Source organism: Crocodylus porosus, unplaced genomic scaffold (genome assembly GCF_001723895.1).
Source record: "Crocodylus porosus isolate Cpor-Errol unplaced genomic scaffold, CroPor_comp1, whole genome shotgun sequence".
In the NCBI taxonomy this organism is placed as follows: domain Eukaryota; kingdom Metazoa; phylum Chordata; order Crocodylia; family Crocodylidae; genus Crocodylus; species Crocodylus porosus.
The window spans coordinates 69,130,835-69,152,767 of NW_017728909.1; the positions used below are offsets into that span (position 1 = coordinate 69,130,835).

The 21,933-nt window shown below is 40.2% G+C and overlaps 1 long non-coding RNA gene across 1 annotated transcript; it reads left to right on the top strand.

Moving 5' to 3' along the window:
• Window positions 1-317: 317 nt before the first annotated feature.
• LOC109308154 lies at window positions 318-18,565 on the top strand. Its single transcript, XR_002100506.1, has 2 exons — window positions 318-431; window positions 17,184-18,565. It is a non-coding gene; the product is annotated as an uncharacterized LOC109308154 (long non-coding RNA).
• The last annotated feature ends 3,368 nt before the right edge of the window (window positions 18,566-21,933 follow it).

Here is a 21,933-nt window from a genome sequence, read left to right on the forward strand (position 1 = left end):
TAAAGCTGGAATGTGTTTGGTCTATTGCCGTGAGATAGTATTAGGTTTAAAGCGTCATATGGTACTTGTTAACCACACACACACACACACACACACACACACACACACACACACACACACACACACACGATGAAAGCTATTGAAAAGTGTTGTGATACAATTATCGGAAGTTTTCTCCTATTAGGAATGGAAGGCAATTGTGTTGTGAAAACTGTGCCATAACAGTTACTAAATGCTAACTTTTTAAAGGCAATCATTGAACCTGTGCTCCACCAGAAAAATCTTATGCCAGTTTAGTTATTAAGGACAGACTTCTACCCCACGTGGTTAGTCTTACTCAGGGTGATATTTACTACAGAGAGAATGGAGGATAACCAAGAAGACCACTTGGAGTTTGTAATGAGAAAATACAGCTTGATCCTAGACAACAGGTACATACATCAAGATATGGGGTTATTTGTAGGCTGAAGACTGACTTTGTAGTTCAGATGTGCACGTCTGGAGAATATTGCTATAGCTAGATTGAAAACAGCCAGATATGCCTGTTAAGTGGAGGGGGATTCAGAATCAGAAGATGTCATATACATATATATACACATATATATATATACACATACATACATACATATATATATATATCATAGACTTCAAGAGCTTTTGCTGCACCAATAGTGCAATAAACAGAATACTTGAAAACATGTATAAATGGGTTTGTGAAGTCTAAAGAAAATTACTGCATATTTACGATTTTTAAAATCTCAACAAGGTTTCGTGCTTATTTCATACTGTGACAAAATAGTAATCTAAAATGCTTTCTTTTTTCCTTTTCTTTTATTCTTTGAATTTCTGAGCGCTGGATAAAGTAAACTACTTTGTCTAAATTTTGACATAAGGAATTCTGCCCCAGCTGAGTTAATTTGACTTGAGAACTTCATTTATATCAGCAAAGACAAAGACAGAATTGTGTTGGGAATCTAATAGTATTGATCTGTGAGAAAGTTATACTGCTGAGCTCTCTATAATTATGTGTCACAATCCAGTTTGCAACTGAGGAAATTTATTTTCAACAAGTTTCCATTAAAAATAGTTTTTATTGAAAAGAAATAAAATTCAAGTTACATGCACATGCTTGTATAGAATCAAAAGTCCATAATTTCTGCAGTGAGCTGCAGTTAAACTGGTGCTGCACATTCCTCCAGTATATAATAAGTGATACTGGGGGTTTATGGCAGTCTGTTGTTTTGCATTATTATTAGTTCTGACTTCTGCAACAAAGAAGAGAAATTTCTAGTTACTGCAGGCTGACACCACTTGATATCCAAACCCATTATGTGTCATTGTACTCAACAACAAAAAAAATAATGTACCTCACAACTGGAAGTGCACCAATGTGAATAGGGCAAATGATCTCTTGTGCAGCTGTAAATATTCTCTGCTGATGAATACAGATAACCTCCATGTAAGTTACATGGAAGAGTTGCATAAATAATGCATGCAGTACTGGAAGTTGTTTAAAAATAAGGCCCCAAATACATTTCCTCACTCCGTTAAACAGCAAATAATATGAGCCTACTCTTGTTTCTTTCCTCCTTAATAGCCTCGCTGCCACTCAGCTTTTGTCTTTCATTAAGACTCCTGCTGGTGCTGCTTTAGGTGCAATATAACATAATGACACTGAAAACAGTAGGAGGACTTAACCCCACTGCACTTTTCCTCCATCATAGAAACTAGTTTATCTGAGATAGGATCCGACACAATGGAGGATAGACCTTTTTTCCTGACTATTTAATCACTTACAACCCTGACAATCTCAGCTCTGAGATTATGACTTTGTCTTGCTACTGGTATAAGAGAAGAAGAAATCTTGAAGCTACTGTAACAAAAGTATTTATCTCATACAGCCAGTGAAGCCATAGCCTTTTGACTCTCTCTCAATGTTTTGTTCTCACATAAATGACATTTGTTGTTAATCTGTTTTTTTCTTTCATCCCTGTGCCCTCTCTGTCTCTTGGGGAGTGCACACCATGCAATTTCCTTCTTTTAGAGCCTGTGTATTATAATAGCTAAACATAGCTGTGCATCTATTGTATGGCCACTAGATATAAAACTCAAATTAGAGCCTGTTAGTGTATTGATACAGAAGTTAATAAACAGAACCACAGTGAAGATCCCTATGGGTGAGTCTTCAGAGGAGCCTAAGACACTTCAATGAAATGGCCACAAATATTCTCATCCTGCATTGTCCTCAGCGGGAGCTGGTGGATGCCAAATATTTTTGAAAAAAAAAAATCTGCTCAACTCAGATACCTGAATGGGAGCTGAGATCTTCTGAAAATCTGACAGGCACTGAGGGCACTGAACACCTTTGAAAATCTTGGCCCTAATTTCCAGAGACAGAATTCAGGGCCAGAATGTTATTTGTACAAGCAGCATGTAGATCTAAATAGTCTGACTTGGGAGAGGAAGTGCTATTCGATGTATGTCCCATGCTCAATGAGCTTTGCATTAAAAGCTGGATTCTTACACCCTTGTATATTAAACTCAGCGGGATGTCTTACAGCAGGAGATGTTAATTTTCCACATTTCAAATGTACCAGGTGAAACTGAAATATATTCATCCTATTTTCTTTAAACATGTATTCCTTCCATTTAGTAGGCAGATAAATTAGCCACTTGGTTTATATTCCAGAGCAAATATAAGCAAAGAACTAATTTGTTAGTGCTAATGATGATTTAGCCAAAGTAAGCACATTACTCCAAAAGGGGGAAACTGCTGCCAACATAGGTTTTGTTTTCTTTAGTCAAATTAATTGTTTATTGGTAGCTGATTACTTACGTAGGTTGAAGTGTTCTGGATAAGAGAAAGTGATACATATTCATTTTGCTTATGTGCAAGAAATACTGTACAGATGTTGTACAGTTTTTACAGGTGATCATCTGATTACATCACATAATGCAGCTCATACAGGAATCTATATACTTCAAGGAAACAACATGCAGAGGTAGCCAGGCTAGCTCTGTAAACTGTATCTTTGGAACCCAAAGTAGTATAACCCTGTAAACTAATGCAGGCCAAGATATACTGCTTCTTGTCCTGGTATTATCAAGTGCTGAGCAAGTGTAGGTGTCTCTGCATAGTGTTGCCATGTACCATGTAGATTTATTCAGTAAAGCCCCCTCTGAACATTACATGTATTGCACAATTAACTGCTCAATTGCACAATTACCTGGAGACCAGCTACACTTGCAAAATAGCTATTACACAATAAAAAGCTCCAACCAGCTATAAAGTTAGACCTCAAAAGTGTATACTAACTTTATAGCGGGTTACTATCAAGCTTAATTTGCACGTGTAGCAGGGTCTTCCCTGTGGCTGGAAGCCACATCACCTGACAGGACTCCCAGCCACAGAGGTACACCATGCCCACTAAGAAATCCCTGAGTACTAGGGATCGTAGCAGCTGCAATCCCCAGGGTCGGGGAATTTCACACATACCAATCTTGGGGATTGCCCTGCAGTGATTTTCTGGCCCCAGGGGTTTTCCACACCCCTGGAGGCAGAGAGATCACTGCAGCAGGGATTCTCCAGCCCCCAGGTATGCATGGGGTGCCCTGCAACTCAGAACCTCTCAACTGAGCTCCCTCTGAATCAGCAATATGGTGTGATGTGATCTAATTCACTATCTCACAGTCGTGCCTGCTGGCATGCATGTGTGGCATGGCGGGAGGCACAATTGTGTGACTCATGCATCGCATCTTTACCTGCACATGTAGAGGAGGTGTAAGTCAGCTTTTACTTCTCCAGTGTAAATAACAGGGATGTTCTCTAGTCCTGAGGATGCACAGGCAAAGCAAACTGTTGACATATAATGTATTATGTTCTGCTATGTATTGTGTTTTATTATTCGCAGCTTGCCCTATTCAAATCAATTAATGATTTGAGTGAGGAGTCCACTAATCTACCTGAATAATGTTTTCTTAAGGAAATCTAAAATCAAGAAACAGAGACATTCTTATAAGATAAATCATTCTCATACAGTTTTTTAAATAAAAAAGGTTATGTGTTTTTGAATATTTGATCAAATAGGTTCTAGTACACCCAAGAGTCCCTCATCTCTAACTGGCTCTTCTCCATTATTTTCCAAAAGGATTCCATTAGCCTTAGAGTTTTCATCAGAATGAATATTTTTACGGGTAATTAAAATGGGCTCATTTGTTGAAGTTAAGAAGCCTGACAGCGAGCATTACTGTAGAGTACTGCTGTAAACATAACATAAATGTGATCTAAGGCAGTGAACTCCAAAACTGATATAAAAATTCAAAACAATTAGCAATAGTGAAGAAAAAGTTGTTAGTTTTGTTAACCTTCATAAGAAAGGGTCTGGCATACCCTGAGATTTTTCTTGTTTGTTTATTTCTTTCTAAAGCTACTGTCTGAAAGTCCCTTATTGATAATATTAGGACAGTATTCTTCATGTGCAGCAAGGATTTTTGCCAGTACAGCTGTACAGTGCATGCATATTTTCCCCACATTGAAGAAGTCTGGCTGACAGATGAACTATAAAAAAAAATTGTCATTCTGTGGATTTTTTTCGAGTTCAGAGTACCATACTCAGGGTGCCTCATGGCCAACACATACTAGGAGGTCTGATGAGCCAATCTGCTCAAGTTCATCAATTTCATAGAAAAAGAGTAACGTTGGAGTCCCATAAAGGATGCTGCTGTCAACAGTAACAAAAATAATAGAGGCCTATATAGTAACGTAACAAAGGGGTGGCGAGATGGGAATCCACCCTGGGCACCAAGTTAGGAGGGGTGCCAGAACCAATCCTCCCCTGCAGAGTTCATGCCCCGGGAGGCAGAAACTCCAAAACAGTCCCCAGCTACTGCTGCCACTTTAAGAGTAACAGCCAGGGTCTGAATTACTCAGGAGCTCTGAGGGGCTCCTAAGATATGAGAGCCCCCCCATAAGAGATGCAAACCCTGCCATGGGATGGTCAGCACCCCTTTTCACCCCCCACAACAGCCTGGAGCCCATGCACCACCAAGCTCCCGGCCCATCCTCCACCTTTCTAAGCAGGCCAGGTGGCGGTGGCAGTGGCTCCTTGCAGCTGCCACTGCCGCTGGCCTCAGCCCTTTGGTACTGGCAGGGACCCCTGTGCACAACCCTGACCCCAGCCAATTTTTTTGGCAGACCCCCCTAAGAATCAAAGCGTAATTTGAACCCTGACAAAAGCTGGGTGAGGAGTGGGGGGGAAGAGGTAACAGAAGCGGAAAGAGCATGCAGCAGCAGCAGCTGAGCCAGGGACTGTTTAGGAGTTTCTGGCATGGATAAGACTTCCCATTTGAAGAAAGGGATCATGTTCTTTATCATTGTTTTACCCCAAATAATAAGACTTCTGCTCCCTGCCACCCCTGCTCTCAGAACTGCACACCCCCCACCCCAGTTCTGGAAGCCATGCTGCCCCCGTCCCCTGCCTTCAGAACCACGGGCCTCCCCCTCCCTCCACCTTCAGGGGTTGCCCTGAGTACCAACTCTATTTATTATGCCACTGGGCCCATACTGACTAATGCCAGTCAGAAAATCAGAGAAACAGCAGAACAGTATTGAGACATGGCACACCATGTCCTTTCCAATGTAGGCCTGTGGTCAGTTTTTATTAAAATATCTCTTTGATTTGGCCGGCTAAATGATATCCAAACATACCCTGCTCCCTTAGCAGCCCGTGGAATGTTTATGAAAATGTATTATTTTAATACAGAAGAAAAACCCTCTCCTTTTTCTCCCATTTTTTCTATCCCATTTCTTCCACATTCTTTGGCAGCCTGTAGTCAAAATGACACTAAAGCTATTGTAGATTACCCGTGACTATTTCAAAGAATATGCAATACCCGGCCAACCAATATGGCACAAAGATAAAGGAAATATATTGCATCTCCAAGCTCACAATTCAAAGGATCATTTATGAATAACCTATCCCTGGCATGACTTTATCTGCATTCTCTGTTTTTCTTTACAATACTCCATACTTTGCCCCACAAAAGTGTTGCTTTACTTCTGATGCTGCTTTATTAGCGTCATCTTGCTTTGTTTTGTTTCCAGTTTCATATTATTTTTACCCCAAAAGCCTTCTGCCAAGATGAAACATTGTAAGATGATCACATAGCTAAAAAAGAGCCAGTGAGGCTGTTTCCAAAGTCAGCATATGTTTCTAAAGTAAATGTAATTTTTAACTTTGGGAAGTTGGATATAACAGTTGTGTATATATGTACCTCTAAGCGCCTTACTTATTAGACTACTTTTATTTCTGGCTAGAAGCAGCCTATCTGAAAGTTAAAAGGAATTGAGGAGCTTAAGAAAAAATGTATAGTAATCTTACACTATTGTTTTGAATCATTTTTATCCACAGACAAAATCCATGACTTCTAGTGAGACAGGCAAAGTGAAGATAGATCGGTGTATGTGTATAGCACAAGAAGTTAAAAAGGTGAAGTTTAAAGACCTATTCACATTGCCTGAAATCTTTAAGAGATATTAGTAAAAAAAAAGCTTATTTTTCATGTGTTTTCCTCTTCCACTTGTTTTATTTCATGTGTTTTCTTTTCTCTTGTTTTATTTATTGCAAGAGCTATTTTCAAATAAAATAAAATAAAATAAAAGGATCACTTTGGTTTAGTATGTAACCTTGTCCTTTTGCTTAGTAAGCTTCTTAATTTTGTTGATAGCAACTATTTTTGATGTCACAAAGAAGAAGTTTTTACAAAGGCTATGATTTTATCACAGTTGGGTTTAGTGAATTCCATGGTGGGGAGAGATTGTACTAATGGAAAAGTTATCATGTGTGTTTTCTGTGTGCTCTTTTACTCTGTAGTATTGCCTCGTGGGAGCTGAAGCTTGGAGAGTCAATGACCCCATTGCTTCCTATAGGCTAGCACCCTGACTAAATTATGTAATTCTCTCCTTTCGCTGAGTGGTAGTGTAGCATGAGAGTCCTTTCCTGTAGAGCAGTGATTCTCAGCTAGGGTGCTGTGGTATCCTGGAGTGCCTTGAGATACTTTCAAGGTTGCTGTTGGATGCCATGCAATGTTAACACTATTAGGTATGCAAATATGATTCACAAGCTAAAACCCAGAGATTTAAAATTCATAATGTTAAAAACAGTTTGGCCTATTGTGGTCTTTTTGAGTTTGCAAAGGAAGAACTGTCTTATTATTTTTTCCTGTAGTCAAAAGATGTGAATAGTAAAAGCTGGCATTTTCTGAGGGGTGTCTAACAAGGGGTGCCCCAAGCTGAATAAGGGGCGTCTTGAATTTGGAGAAGTTAAGAGCCACTGCTTTAGAGTCACAGTCTCCGTGATCCTGTGACCACCTTGAAAAAAAAACCAACCTGTAGCCCTAATTATGAATTTGGATCAGTAATAAGGGGCAAAATCAGGTAAGTTCTGTATTTTTCTTAAAAAGAGATAGGAGAAATAAATATACATTGCAGAGATGCTTTCTAAAAGGAATATTTTCCATTTTCCTTTTGACTTAAAGCATAGATCTATTATGGAAAGTATCACAGTTTTACTCAAGAGAGCTTTTCACAGAGGGCCAGATCCTCTGATGTAGCTTTTGGCAGATGATCAGAGAGTGCACTGGAAAGATGCCTTTAAGCCGGCTAAAGGCTGCCCTATAGCACTTCATGATTACAGGGTGGGATGCACTACTGTCTCCTTTCTAATGATAGCAGTGAGTGCAGCCCAGTCACTGCTAGACCACAGAGAAAAATTCTGCAATTTATCCACTGGTTCTCAGTTGCCCCCCTTGGTACCAAACATGTCTACTTAACCTTTTATTTAAGGGTCCAGTGCATTTGGAATTAAGGTGTATATATGTGCAGTCTGACATACACATTTACTTATCTCAGTTTAATTCACTATCCATAGCTCAGGTGGCTCCATTTTATTTTCCATTTCTAAACTGGTACACCTTTAAATGTGTCTAGTATGTTCCCTTTTCCTCTGAATCTTCCCAGTCTATCAGCTTTTATTACTATGACACTTGGGGCAGTCTCAGCTCACCCTCCCTTTTTCTACAGAACTGATCTTTTAACAGATCAGTATCTTTTGACCTTCTATTTCTCAACATTAGCAAAATAGGCTTGTCATTAGCACTGTAGTAGAGAAGTCCTTCTTTATGGCTAACAATCTGGATAGTGTGTTTGAGCAGATACTTTTTTTATCTAGGTCATTGATTTATCTTTTCTGTATGGTTGTTTTAGCAAACCCTTTGCAGCCTACTTGATTTAACTTTATATGGTCAAATAGCCAGCTATACAAAGCCAAGTAGGGATCAGTCATACATAATAATCAACATCTTGCTATTTCACTGCACTACGATTGGCTAACTATGGCCCAAAGAGTTCATATTGGTAGTCACAAATTGCTAACAGGAGCTCCCTCACTATGCTCCAGTTTTGTCAAGCTGTCGCTCCCTCACTTAAACCTCCAGAAGGGCCTACTAAGGGTGAGATTATACATTACAATTAGAACATGTTAAAACCATTTAGAACTTCAATGATCATACATTAATGCCCATTAACTAGTACTAAGTGCTCTTTAGGCATTTTAAAGTTGTGTTACTTTGGCTCAGGATTTTCTTTGACCTGGACTACCTAGCTTGAGTTACATTAACTTCTGGGTGTTCACCTGAGATAAAATCACCAATTTGCAGTCCTCCAGTGTTCCAGGAGGCAACGCCCCCAGATGGACTAGCTATCCTCCAGAATTCAATGGCCCGGGACTGACAGCTAGGAACAGTAGGGCAATAGGTAGGTGGGTGGGGAGGGACAGAAAATGGGTGAAGGTTGGTAGATCAGCCAGGGAGAAGGGTACATGTGGGCAGGATTGGAGGGGAGAAGAGGCAGGGGGAAGGGGGTAATGTGTGGGTAGGGAATTGTGGGGTTGCTGCCCCTTCTGCCCCCCAAATTGTTCCCCTGATCCGCAAATCACTCCCTCCACCCCTAGATCACTCCCCTGCCACCCCAATTGCCTTCTCTGCCTCCCATCTCCCATTGGTCCCTCCACTCCTGGATCCCTGCCCTGCCACCCCAATCAGCCCAAGAGTGCTGGAGGCCTGGGGGGGGTGGTGGTCATTCCTCTTCCCTGCCTGCTCCTGGGATACCTGCAGATTACATTACTCCAGCATATGCCTAGACACAGCCTCTACCAGGCCCTGGAACTGAAGGTGAGGCCGGGGGCAAGGAGCTGGTTCCAGGTGGAGGGTAGTATGAGCTGCAGAAAGCTGCAGGAGTAGGCAGGAAGGGGAACTTGGGAACTTCCACCCACAGCTCTGCTGCTGGTGTTGCTGTCCTTGGACTGACTGGGAATTTGTGTGTGTATGTGTGTGTGTGTGTGTGTGGGGGGGATCATGGGGTAGAGGAGGGATCCAGGGGCTGAAAGGGTGCAGCAGGGTGATTTGTGGGGTGGAGAATGTGATCCAAGTAGCATAATGGCTTTCTGTCTCCTCACCTACACTGTGGCTAGAGAGCTGGCAAGCAAGGCAGGCATGGAGCAGATAGCCACATCCCTGCTCACAAGCCCTCTAACAACAGGTCCAAGCAGTTCACATCAGAGAGGGTATTAACCCCAAAAGTGTGACTGATCAGTGACACTAGTTAACATTAATGCACAGCAACATTACTTAGAATTAGCTCTTGCAAACTCTAATGTGTGATCTCACTCCAAGAAGATGTGCTGAGTGGGTATAGCTCCACGCGCTCTACTTACACTGCTTCAGCTGGTCCTCTTTTGCAGCTGGTCTGCATAGATATAGTCTTTTGGATGAGAAAAGTTTGAGTATGTTACTGTTAGAGTACAGAAAATAGCTTAGGCTTGGATTCTTCAAGGGGCCTAGCTTTCTTGGATGCTTTTAAATCTTGTATTTAGTTGCAATACCACCTTTATAAAAAATGAAAAGAAGCTAATGGGCTGTAGTGACAGCCACAGAGATGTTGTGCATGTACTCTTTGGTCATAAAAGTCCCCGTCCTCTTGTCTGTCACAGATCTCCCACACAAAGTACATCATCACTGTATCTACCCTATATCCATTTGAGGAATGGGATCTTCTTTTTAATTATCATTGTTTTAGCCCAATAATGTTTTATCTTTTGAACCAATTGATCTTTTACAGCTGACCCCTAGTGCTTCTAGTAACACTGCCTTTGTGCTTCTCAGGATGTGTCTATACATGCCCCTACAGCACTGTTGTTATTGCGCCATCATTTATTTCTTCCTTTTGGAAGTACTAAATGAGGGCACAGTAACAGTCCGTACCATGCTGCGTCAGTGGCACACGGTTATTTTTAGTTGCTACGTCACCATAGCAATGCACTATAACGAGTTAGCTCATTGCTATGGCAATGTAGCCGCAGCATCTATGTTTGTGCCTGCCGATGCTGTTGCTGTAGTGTTACTTGTAGATACGCCCTCAAAGATTATACTTATGCTCTTTGTCATCACAATGATTAGGAGTCCCAGTCTTAGGATCCAGTACTGGCCTGTCAGCACCATGAAAAACAGGACTCTGCAAAGATCTCAAGCTGGACACACATTTATGATTATGGATTTTTTTAACATTGAAAATACTATTATTCAGTTTGAAACATTCCACTAAAAGGACAGCTGCTCCTCAGGAGTTTTGCAGCAATATTTCCTTTAGGTAGATGCCTCACATATCTTCCTTTCTGCTCCAGACCTTTGCTGTCCAGGCTAAAATCTCTTCAGGTGTCTTTAACATCAGCTTATGATCATGTATCTCTCAACCCTGGCTCCATATGACTAAAACACAACCTGAAAAAGACCCCTTCCTACTACCTCATTTCTTAATCACTGTGGACAACACATCCTGCCTATAATCCATGGCCATAACTTGAGTATGATCTGAAATTTAGGCTTTGCTCTAGGTCTTCACATCCAAATCATATCTAAGTCTATTGCATTCTTTCTGCATAATATTGCTAAGATACAGCCTTTCCTATTAATTTAACCTGCTAAAACTCGAGTCCAAACATCACATCTGGGGTACTACAAAATCCTTTTCTCTGGCCCTGACAAATGCAGTTTTCCCTGATCATACATACCCAGAAAGCTGAAGGAAAGGTTTTTTTCTTAGCCTGTTGCTTGGTCATATAATTCCTCATTTTTTCTATTGGATCCTTCTTCCATATCAACACAATGCTTGTCTTCATTTTCAAGGCCTATCCCATCCTTAACTCACATCCCATATAATACACGGTCAAATAAATGGCCATATTAAGTGGCCTCTACTTTGCTGTGACATGAGCATCCATTGCCCTCTTATTAAGCAAACTTCTTTATGTTTTCTTCTATCCTGTTGGTAATGTTTGGGAGAAGCATCTCACCTCCAATGTTCTTAAAATCCCTCATTCAAATTCTCTTTTTACAGCTGCATACATGTTACAACTGTCATGATGATAATCCTGTGCCACTGTTACCTTGTACTCTACCTTGTCTATACCTGTTTTTTTCTCTTGCCTCATTTTAACTTCTTTATGCACAGAGTTGTCTTATTCTGTGTTTATACAGCGCTTAGCACATTGTGGACTTCGTACGTGACTTGGCTTTTGAAATCAGGCTTTCAAAACCTGAGAAATCCACATCATTAGGTACTTTTGAAAATATCATGTTTTGTGTTTAATTCTTTGGTACATTTATTCTTGTAGTATACCTCTATAACGTACTAAACCGCATGGGGTTTGAGTCACTGCTGTGTTACTGCATCTTTATGTTGGTGTAATTGCAGTGGTCAGACTCGCGGCTACTAATTAGGAACATAATATCTCTTTGAAAAAAATAAACATCTTGCTTTATATTTTAGAAAATGACGGAGCTACTATAAGTGAGCTATCTGTAGTTTAAGTTTAGAAACTCAACTCTATTTTCTTGTTCTATTTTGTGTTTTTATTCCCCTGATGAACAGTTTTTCCTATTCATTTTAATGTGCTGTGATGCAACAGACATCAGCTCAGTCTTACAGTAGGTGTTTGCTTACCTGCTGTGAAATGAAAAAAAGATGAGGCATATTTTACAGTGTTGTAGAGACTGAGATCAGTATGCTGATTTTCTTCCACATACCTCATTTGACTGTGGAGACATGCTATATAAGCATCTGAAAAAAATCAGCAATTTGCTGTGAGTACTTAAGCTAGTCTTAGCACACAGTTGTTAGTATTGTGTAATTTACTGTAGTCAACTTTCAAAGCACAGTGCAAATTGTCTAGCAAAGTTATGAAGAAAAAACAAAATGAAACAATAAAATGATGTATTTCAAGTAACAGTCACTTTGTTAAAGAAATTCATTTTTTCCCTATTTATTCTATAGAATAAACCACTAAAATAGAGATGTGTGTTTTCTTCACATTAAATCATCACATATAGATGGAGAAAATTACTGTTGAGCTGGTGCGACTGCTTTTCAAATAAAAGAGTTTCTATTTCAAGTAGGGAAAGGAGTATAATTTTGGGTCATCTGCAAATTTTGTCACATGACTGTCCATCTCCCTGTGCCAGGCTGGTAACTGATATATTTAACTGTACTTGTCCTTGTAAATATTACCTAGTGGGGACCTTTGTGTATTCTGTTACATATCTTTCGCTTCTATTGAAAACTTATTATTCATAGCTGCTTTTTCCCCCTGGGGCATGTCTACACAAGGCGTTTACTCTGGAGTAGCCTAGCTAGCTCTGTAGTAAATGTCTTGGCATCTACATGTGCAGCCTTGTTAGGACATAGGAAACTAATAAACTCTGGTTAGTACTTGTAAATACAAGCTTTATCTTGCTGCAGAGTTTTGGGGTTCTTTTTGGATGCAGAAGTGCATGTGTAAACACTCACCTGGCTGGTTGGGGTACACAGGTGCTTCAGTGTGGGGGCTGTCTGCCCCTTGTGCCCCAAGCCAGCCCCTCCACAGAATGTTGAACCAGGGTGGAGCAGCCCTGGGGTGGGAAGCTGGCCCCCTGGACCTCCTGCCAGCCAGGGCTGCACTGCCCTGGCTCAATGTACTGTGGTCCCAGGCACACATGTAAATGCGGCATCCAGGAGCAATAAACTCTGATGCAATATGCACCAGAGTTTATTGCTGTGCATTAATATGCACATGTAGCTCTACCCCCTGTATCCTAGCCAGTTACTAATGATGGTACTTCTTATCTTGTGACTATTTAGTTTCTTTAAGAGCCTCTCTTGTGGATTTCTGTTAAAGGCTTTTTGAAAGTCTAAATAAAACATGTCTTCGGTTCTCCATTATCCTATATATTGCTGACCTCCTAAAATAATTCTGTGCTAGAGATTATACCTGATAATGGAATAGATTTTATGGGTCCCAGGATTACCGTTGACACCTCTCTTCATGAAAGCAGTGCTTTAGATTTCAGGATTATTATGTCACTTTAGATGTACCCTCTTCTGAAAACCTACAGCTATATCTGAGTGCACAGAGATTTTTAAACAGTAACTTAACCAAGGTCCATAGTCCATAAACTTCTTCTGTCCACTACTCTAGCCATGTTTTTATTCTAAATAACACAGTAAATAATTAAATAAAGATTATTCATGCATTTAAATTCATGCATATTTTTCAGTTTTTGACAGGAGTATCATTTTATGAGCAAGAACAAGAGCAAATTACAATACTGCGTGTTACTTGCTAATGCAGGGGTGGGTAATTATTTCAACTGGAGGGCTGCTTGCCCAGTTTTGGCAAGCTGTTGAGGGCTGCATGTGTAGCCCCATCCCTTGACAGGTGCCCCTCTATCTTGTAACTGGAAGTCCTGCCCCCTAACCCCTGACCTTTGCCACCAGAAGTCCCTCCCCTTGCTCCCAGAAGTACTCCTTTCAGCAAGGGGTTTTGCCATCTTGGAATGAGAAAAATACAGAATTATATTCTAAAAAGCAAACATCTAAAATATCAATTTGATTTCAAAAAATATTTTGTCCTGTTTACATGTGTTTGTGTAGTGTGCATAGAGGTAATTGTATATAATAGCTTAAAACAAAGTCTTACTCTTGTATATTATGGCAGGGCTTAGGTTTGTGGGTGCAGGGGCACGTGGGGCATGTCTGTGGGGGGTAGATAGGTGTGTGGGTGTGGAGTGAGGGAGTATGTGGGTGAATGTGGGTGTGGATATATGGGGTGTGGGGCTTTGTGAGGGGCTTTGTGGGAGGGAAAGTGGCAGGGGTATATGAGGGGGTGTGGGTGTGGGAGTCTGTGTGTATGGCAATGAAGGGGGTGTGTGGGTGTATAAGTATGGTGGAGTGTGCATGTGGGACTCACCCTACAAACACACACATGAACCTGGCTACTGGTGCATCTCATGCTCTCTGGTCCTGGGATGCAGCTGGGAGCCACGTGGTGCCAGAGCAGTGTGGGGGCAGGAAGGTAGGGAAATGGCTGGGAGTGGGGCAGGGATCCAGGAGCATATAATTTTTTAAAAATTTTTTAGGGGCCCTGAGGCCTAGATAGAATGGCCTGGCAGGCGAGATGCCTCCGGGCCGTATTTTGCCTACCCCTGTGCTAATGCTTATAATTTAACTTACAATCCCTTTCTTGTATGGCAGCTACTATTTATTTGAATAAGTACAATGGAGGCAAGAACCTTTTCAATACTAAGTATACCCAAAAGCCTCAGGAGGCGTGGGGAGGGAAGAAGGGAAAAATAAATTCTGAGGTCCAATTAAGCATTGCTTTCTTTTGCCCGCCATTTCCTGTGAGCACTCAACCAATGGTGAAGAGAAATTAGGAAAAAGGGTCTCCCTAATTATTGAGTATGTTAATGGAATAGTGCTCATATGCCTTCTCCCTATTCAGGGTACTATTTTAAATCCATAAGTAACACATCAGTCTCCTGGGATTCCAGTAGGATCAGCTTTGACAGTTTGCTATGAGCATGGCTCCAGTTCCCTCCTAGACACTAGAAACCTTCTTCTTCTTTTTTTTAATCCCCTGCATTTTATATATTTTTCTCTCAGTTGTTCAGAGACTTGGTAGTTAGAGTAGGTGTAATAAGTTCATGTAATCACAACTTGGAAAGTGGCCAATGCTGGTGCTTATTCTGTAGGTATCTGACTTCCTTGTACATTTGAAAATTAAGTCCAAACTAGGGGAAGACAACTTATGAACAATGTGGGACTAGAGTTCCTAGTATCTTGTACAGCAAAGGGCTCACCTATTTTGCCCACACCTTCAACTACCCTACAAAGGAAGGGCTGGAGGGATTCCAGCAATGGTGCTGACACCAAATTAAAAATTTTGATAATGGGGTGAGAGCTAGATGTATCTTTCCATTATTCAGTATGGATTTCAGACATTAGGTTGGGCTGTGCTGGAAGAGTTAATGTTGGATATTTCCCTAGATGTGATAATAAAGTTGTAGCCTATTTAAGTCACCTTCCTTCCTGATGTCTTGTCTTGTTTCCTGGGGTGTCCAGAACAAATATATATTGCTGCTCTGCAGAACTAATCTTCTCTCACAGTGATAATGTGTATACATGTTCATGCATTACTAGCCCACAAATGGCCCAGTTGGTCAAGTAATGCAGTAGGTTGTACAAGGAAGATTAGCTTGAGTATATTAAAGCACGATTTATAAACAGATTCGTTAGGCAAGTCATGTACAATAAGTCTTTCATTTTCATCATTTTAGTGAACATGCAGAAAAGCTGTCACTGTTACAAAGAGCTACTGCTCCTCTGGCAGAGACAATAAGAGAAAACAAATGCAATGGGACACTTTGGAAAAGTCATTTCGCTATTCAGCATTTTTTGCTGTCATTTAACATTTCACACACTTTCTTTCAAACAGCAAGTTTATTATAAAAGCGTGACTTGTCCCAGATATTTGTACTGAGATCCACTAAGCTCTGTCTTTTCAGACTACTATGCCTTTCAAGCTATAAAGCAAAATTCGTAGGATTTTGTAGGGGTCTGTTTGAGCTTATAACAAGTTTAGTGAACTGGAGATTTCATAGATTTCATAGACATTAGGGCTGGAAGGGACCTCAGGAGATCATCGAGTCCATCGAGATGAACTAAACTATTTTAAATAAGTTCTCGTGTCTTTTATTCGCACTCCTGAGTTTTCCCAGTGTGTGTATGATATAGAAAACGACAAAATATAAGTAATGATTTTTTCTTCTAGGAGGTGGGAAGGGCATTTCATTAACATATGGATGCCTGTCCACTAGAAACAGTTCTGCAATCACCAGCTCATTTAACACAGTCTACGTTTTGAAACAACTGTCAAACATAAAAACTTGCAGTCCGAATGAGCCAGATTTGTGATCTAGAGGTGAAAGGCTCTGGAGTTTGTTATCCTGCCTTATAGCTAGGTTTTATCATTTTCTAAAAAAAAAAAAAATCTCTTCTTTCATTGGCTCTAAAACTCGAAAAATATATGTGTGCAGAACAGACAATAGACTCTGTGTTTGTGTGCGCATGTATGTGTGTATTCTGTTTATATTCCCTTTTTTCTGTCATGTGTACATATACACCCATGCTTATACAGATTTATGAAAAGATTCATGAAATTTTTATCTTTAGAGTAAGACAAAGGGACATTTTGCAATACTTCTTCTTACACAAAGACCACACAAATACTTCCCAACAGAAAAATACTTAAATTCCTATTCAGAGAACAACAAAGCAAGAAGTATAAAAGTATCCATGAGAGTCTGAGCTGAACTGGCCACAAGATGGCTCCTTTTTGGGAGCAACAGAATTGTTAAATATGCAAAACTCCAGAAAACAAAGGCATAAGAATGACACAGAAAAACAGACAACGCCATTCTCTGTTAGCTGTTTTCAGTACTATATAAATTGACATACCTATGCCTTTCTAATTAAGATCTCTGAATGACTTTGTTTAGTAAGTCATATCATAAAAATTGAAGAATACTTTGTATACTTGCAAACAGGCAAGTAATAGTATCCTACCATTTTAGCAATCTGTGGTTTTAAAACTATTAAAAGTACATAACTATACTGGCGTTAGCAAAGTAGTTGCAGAGATTTAGAGGGCAAAAGCTAATAGTTAAAAGTTTTCCCCACTGTTTGAGAGAGAGGTTCTACCCTGCCTCCATGGTGATGTTCATCTTTATTCAGATCTCACTCTCATTCTGTGCAGGTCCAGCTGAAACTTCAGAAAGAATACTTATTCCTGTGCATAGATTCTCCAGATGAATCAAGACTGACATCCACGGCAAATAACAATTTCCGGTCTAAAAATGGGGAAAAAAGAGAGATTGCTCCAAGGAAAATTTCCAACTGACAGTGACAAGTCGACTGGAAGATTTGAAAGAGTAAGCGTGACTTCCTCTGATGATACATTGAAAAATCACCTAGTACATCACAGCTGCAGAGTACGCCATGCAGTTTTTAAACTTCTTTTTTTAACGCTACCATTGCTGAACTGAAAAATCACTGTACAGTTTTATTAGGTTACGATAATATTAGTAGGCTAATTTAACTGAAACCGTCACCTTAGTTACTTCATTTTACCTTCATTTTAATTATTTGCCCTAGCAAGGTATTACTGTAGTTGAAAGGGTGAAAGAAGGTAAAATTTCTATAAGCATCCATTCCAAATCAAGACCTGTATTGATTTGATAATAGTCACATGCTTTTTTTTATGTTCCATGTATACTTGAATTAATAAGTTTTACTTGTGCTCACTAGAGCACTTTTTATGCTTGAATAGTCAAATATTCATTGGAAGTGAATTTTGAAGTATACTTTCCCCATTTCTAGCTGCAATTTGTTTTTTATTGATTAGTTACATAAAGAATGAGTAAAAACTGAGTAAGGGCTTCAAGGTGTCAACCATATTAGATGGTAGCACTGAAACAGAATATTACATTCCTGTATTATGTTAATGTTTCCATTCTGAAACACTGGTATTTCAGAATACCAAAATAGCTGAAATACGGTTTTATGTTTGCTTTTACTACTGTAAGTCAATAACATAATGAGGTGCTTTTTATAGAACGTTATGAATTAAAACTTCTAGTAGTGACAGGAAACCAGAAAGAGATGAATTAAACTAAGGATGACTGAAGATCAGAGTGGGTGATCTTCCTGCAGTATATTTCTTGTAGCTTGTTATAGCATCACGTGAGAGCAGATTATGGAGAAGACATCTCAGTTTTAACTGCCTATTTTAAGAGGGAATAACTAGACCATCAACTTGATTCCAGACTAATGTATTATATAGAAAGACTTGCCTCAGATATTATGTTAATATTCTTACAAGTTCACTGAATACCACTTTAACAATTATCAATATAATTACTCTTTGTAAGAATTGGAACAAGTGGGTTTGATCCATTATAGTTTAAGATCCATGTAACTTGTAAAAATCAGAGTAAAAAAAACCCAAACAAACCTCTGCCTGCACTTTTAAAGATGCACATATATTTGACTGTTTACATTGATGTGGGAAACTATAGCAATGGTAATTGAGATTTTATGGATGCAAATAAATATCTAAATGCCATAGGATCTACCACATACAGGAAAAATGTGTGTTATTAATGAAGTTGTGACCTTGTATGTTCACAGTGTCTGATTAAGCACACCGTGTTGGCTGCTCATCACATTGTTTGAATGGGATTCACTCCTTCCTCCTATGGAGCTTATGGCCACTATAGTCACAGTTCACTGACCAGTGGTGATTTCGAGCTTACTACTTTACAGGTTAGAGCAGCACCTATATAGTAGTAAATGTCACTGGAATAAGCATGAAATGGGCTTCAGGCTCAATAAGTGATAACTGTCTCCATGGTGCTCCCCATCTCTTGCTATCAGTGCTATTGAAGTTAGCTGCTGCTATGAGCCTGTTTGACTTGGGTAGATAACAAATACTGATTAAAACATACTTGATAAACAAGCCATGGATGTAATTTGATCCCACAAAATATTAAGTGAACAACCTGAAATAATGAAAAAAATCATGAATAATCACAATTTCTCTACATCTAATTTACTAACAACAAGAATAAAGGGATTGTATTCAATGAAAAAATAATTAACAATGAATAATTTGGATGACTATTCTATTCATTTTCTTCCACTGCTTTATTGTTCCCTGTCAAACTCATGCATATCCCTTTTTTCCTCCATACAACTTCCATCCTTGATGGATAGAGTTTGTGATTTGGCAGCCATCTCTAGCCAATGATGGTATGAGATCACTGATGGAAGCTACTGTGGCTACCTGACTGGCTGGGGACTAGGTCATTTTAGTCATCCATAGCATTTGATTCACTGCTTTTGAAGGTCTGAAGAATAAAAAAAGGGAACTGAAAATCAAATATATTCTATGGCATGCATTCTCTTAAGAGGATAATTAGCTATTTCATTAGAACATCAGATTTAGATGCAGACCAAAAACAAAGTATGAATCAAGACATAGCTAGAACTAGTCTATAGTTTAGGCCAGGGATGGGCAAAGTCTGGCCTGCAGGCCAGACATGGTCAGCAGAAGACTCCATTTCCCAGCTGCCCCTGTGCATGGTTGGGGCTGCTCAAGGCTGGGGTTGCCATGGAGACCAGCCGAGGGGCAGAACAGGGCAGGGAGCTGCTCTGGAGCCTGCATGCTCTGCGCAGAGGCATGCAGGCAGGGGATCACAGCTCTTCCCCGGGTCCTTGCAGTGGTGACAGCCTGGTCTGGAAGAAGGGCAGAGTTGCAATCCCCTGCCTATGTGCCCCTGCCCAGAGCATACAGGCTACAGATCACAGTACTGCCCTGGATCCGGAGCAAGCTGTCCCCATCATAAGATCCCAACAGCTCCAGAGCAACCGCCTGCCCTGCGCAGCCGCACACCCTGCTAGCGCGGCTGACGCTGGTCTCCCTGGCAAACCCAGCCTTGAGCTTTCACAGTGCAGCTGGGACTGGGATCTCCATGGAGACTGGCACCAGCCTTGCAGGCAGGGCCTGCTGGGAAATGGAGTCTGGCTGCTGGCCAGATCAGCCATTTTATTTTCGTGTCCCCCCACCTCTCAGTTTAGGTTAATTTAAGATAAATGAAGCGGAATTCCAATCAGAGAGATGTCCAAAATCTGAAACATTTGAGTTTGTGTACCCAAATGTGGACATAAGATTGACAGCACAGGATCATCTCTAACTGTAAGTAAGGCCCCTGCTACTCGTTACATATATTATGCAATTAACTGGTGAATCGCACAATAAATTATAGACACCCATGCAAAGTAATTATCAAACCAGTAAAACTGGATAGAAACCAGCTATAGAGTTGTTACACATTGTCAGTCACTAAATTTGTATCTATTTGGCTCTTTTATATCTACATGATCCTTTTTATTGGAATGTGTGGCAGTGGCCTAAGCTCTTTAGCTATAACTGGTCTCCAGTTTTCTAAGTTATACTTTTCTCTTCTTGTAAGATGGCCTGAGCCTTTGTTGGAAATGGCAGCATAGAAATCAAATAAAAGAGTAAATAAATAAATATGCAATATGTAATAAACCTTTGGCTGCTGATTTTTCAAAATCCAAAATCTTACGTTTTGAAAAGACTTGTAAGAGTGTTTGGTATTCACTAAATATATTAAAATGAAGAAGAAGAAAAAAATATGAACTGGTTGCCAATCTTAAAATAACCCAAAATTTAAATTTTATTTAACAAAAAGCATGTCAAATAAAAGTATCAATGGACATGGAAAACACAGGGTAGTGTCTACAGTTTCCTGCTGCACAATATGGATTTAGTGGTAATTTAAGATGATTAGACAAGTAATCTCACAGGCAACACCTTACATTTTCTGTATATACCTTTGTGATTTCTTTTGCAGTTCTTTAAACATAAAGGTTGAACAGGACACAATTATTTTGCCTTCAACTTATTCATGTAATGCAAGTGACAAGTTCTAGCCGATAGAGTAGACATCAGTGTCACTTGCTTTGTTTAAAATAGTGGAAATGTTGACCTGTATTCCCATGAAAACTGCCTCGTCCATTCATCTTGATAAAAAATGTACTATTTCTCTGTTTATGTTTTACTCTAACAAGAAGGCAGAGCTATTGCAGTGTTGCCTAATATTTATTTTTCTTATAGAATTAAGATTCTATGACAGCTGGGGCTGGGGTTTCCATGGATATTGGCCCAAGCAGCGCTGACTGGGTGGGGAGCTGCTTCGTGGCTGGGATCTTGTCCTGGTGAAAGATCATGCTGGAGCCTGGGCAGAATACTCTTCTGCAAGATCCCAGCCTGAGCTCTGGAACACCTCCCCACTCAGTAGTCATGTACCCTGCCAGTACTGCTTGGGCCAGTCTTCATGGAAACCACAGCCTTTCCCTGCCACTCCTGGGGTTTCCATGGAAACTGTTTGGCGTGACATGGATAGGGGCTGCTGGGAAAATGGAGCTTGGCTGTCCACCCCTGGATAAGGCTTACCTGTACTCCTAAAGCATGCTACCACTACACCTCCCACTATTTGACTTGTTGTCCCTTCAGCAACCACAAGAGGTGCTGCTTCTCCAGCTGTCCTTGGGACTAAATGGATGAGTCTATATGTGCACTTTATGGTGCAGTAGACTAATTTGCTGTGCAGTAAAGCATCACTGTCTATACATGCACAGCAATGGGGTAGGTGTAGACTAATTTACAGTGCTGTCAGATAGTCCCATCAGACACAGGTACTATGCACCGGCAGAGTAAATTACTGCACTTAAATACATGTGCAGATGGTGATGTTGGAATTAGTTTACTTTGGCTCAAATTGCACTGGAGTTTATTCAGTTATATGAACTGCATGTATAGACGTGCCCAGTGAATGCCATTTACACATGTCCTGCTCTTGTTCAACCACATGGAGAGGAGGAAGGGGAACCTTAGCTTGTCCAATATCCTCTTGGTTCAT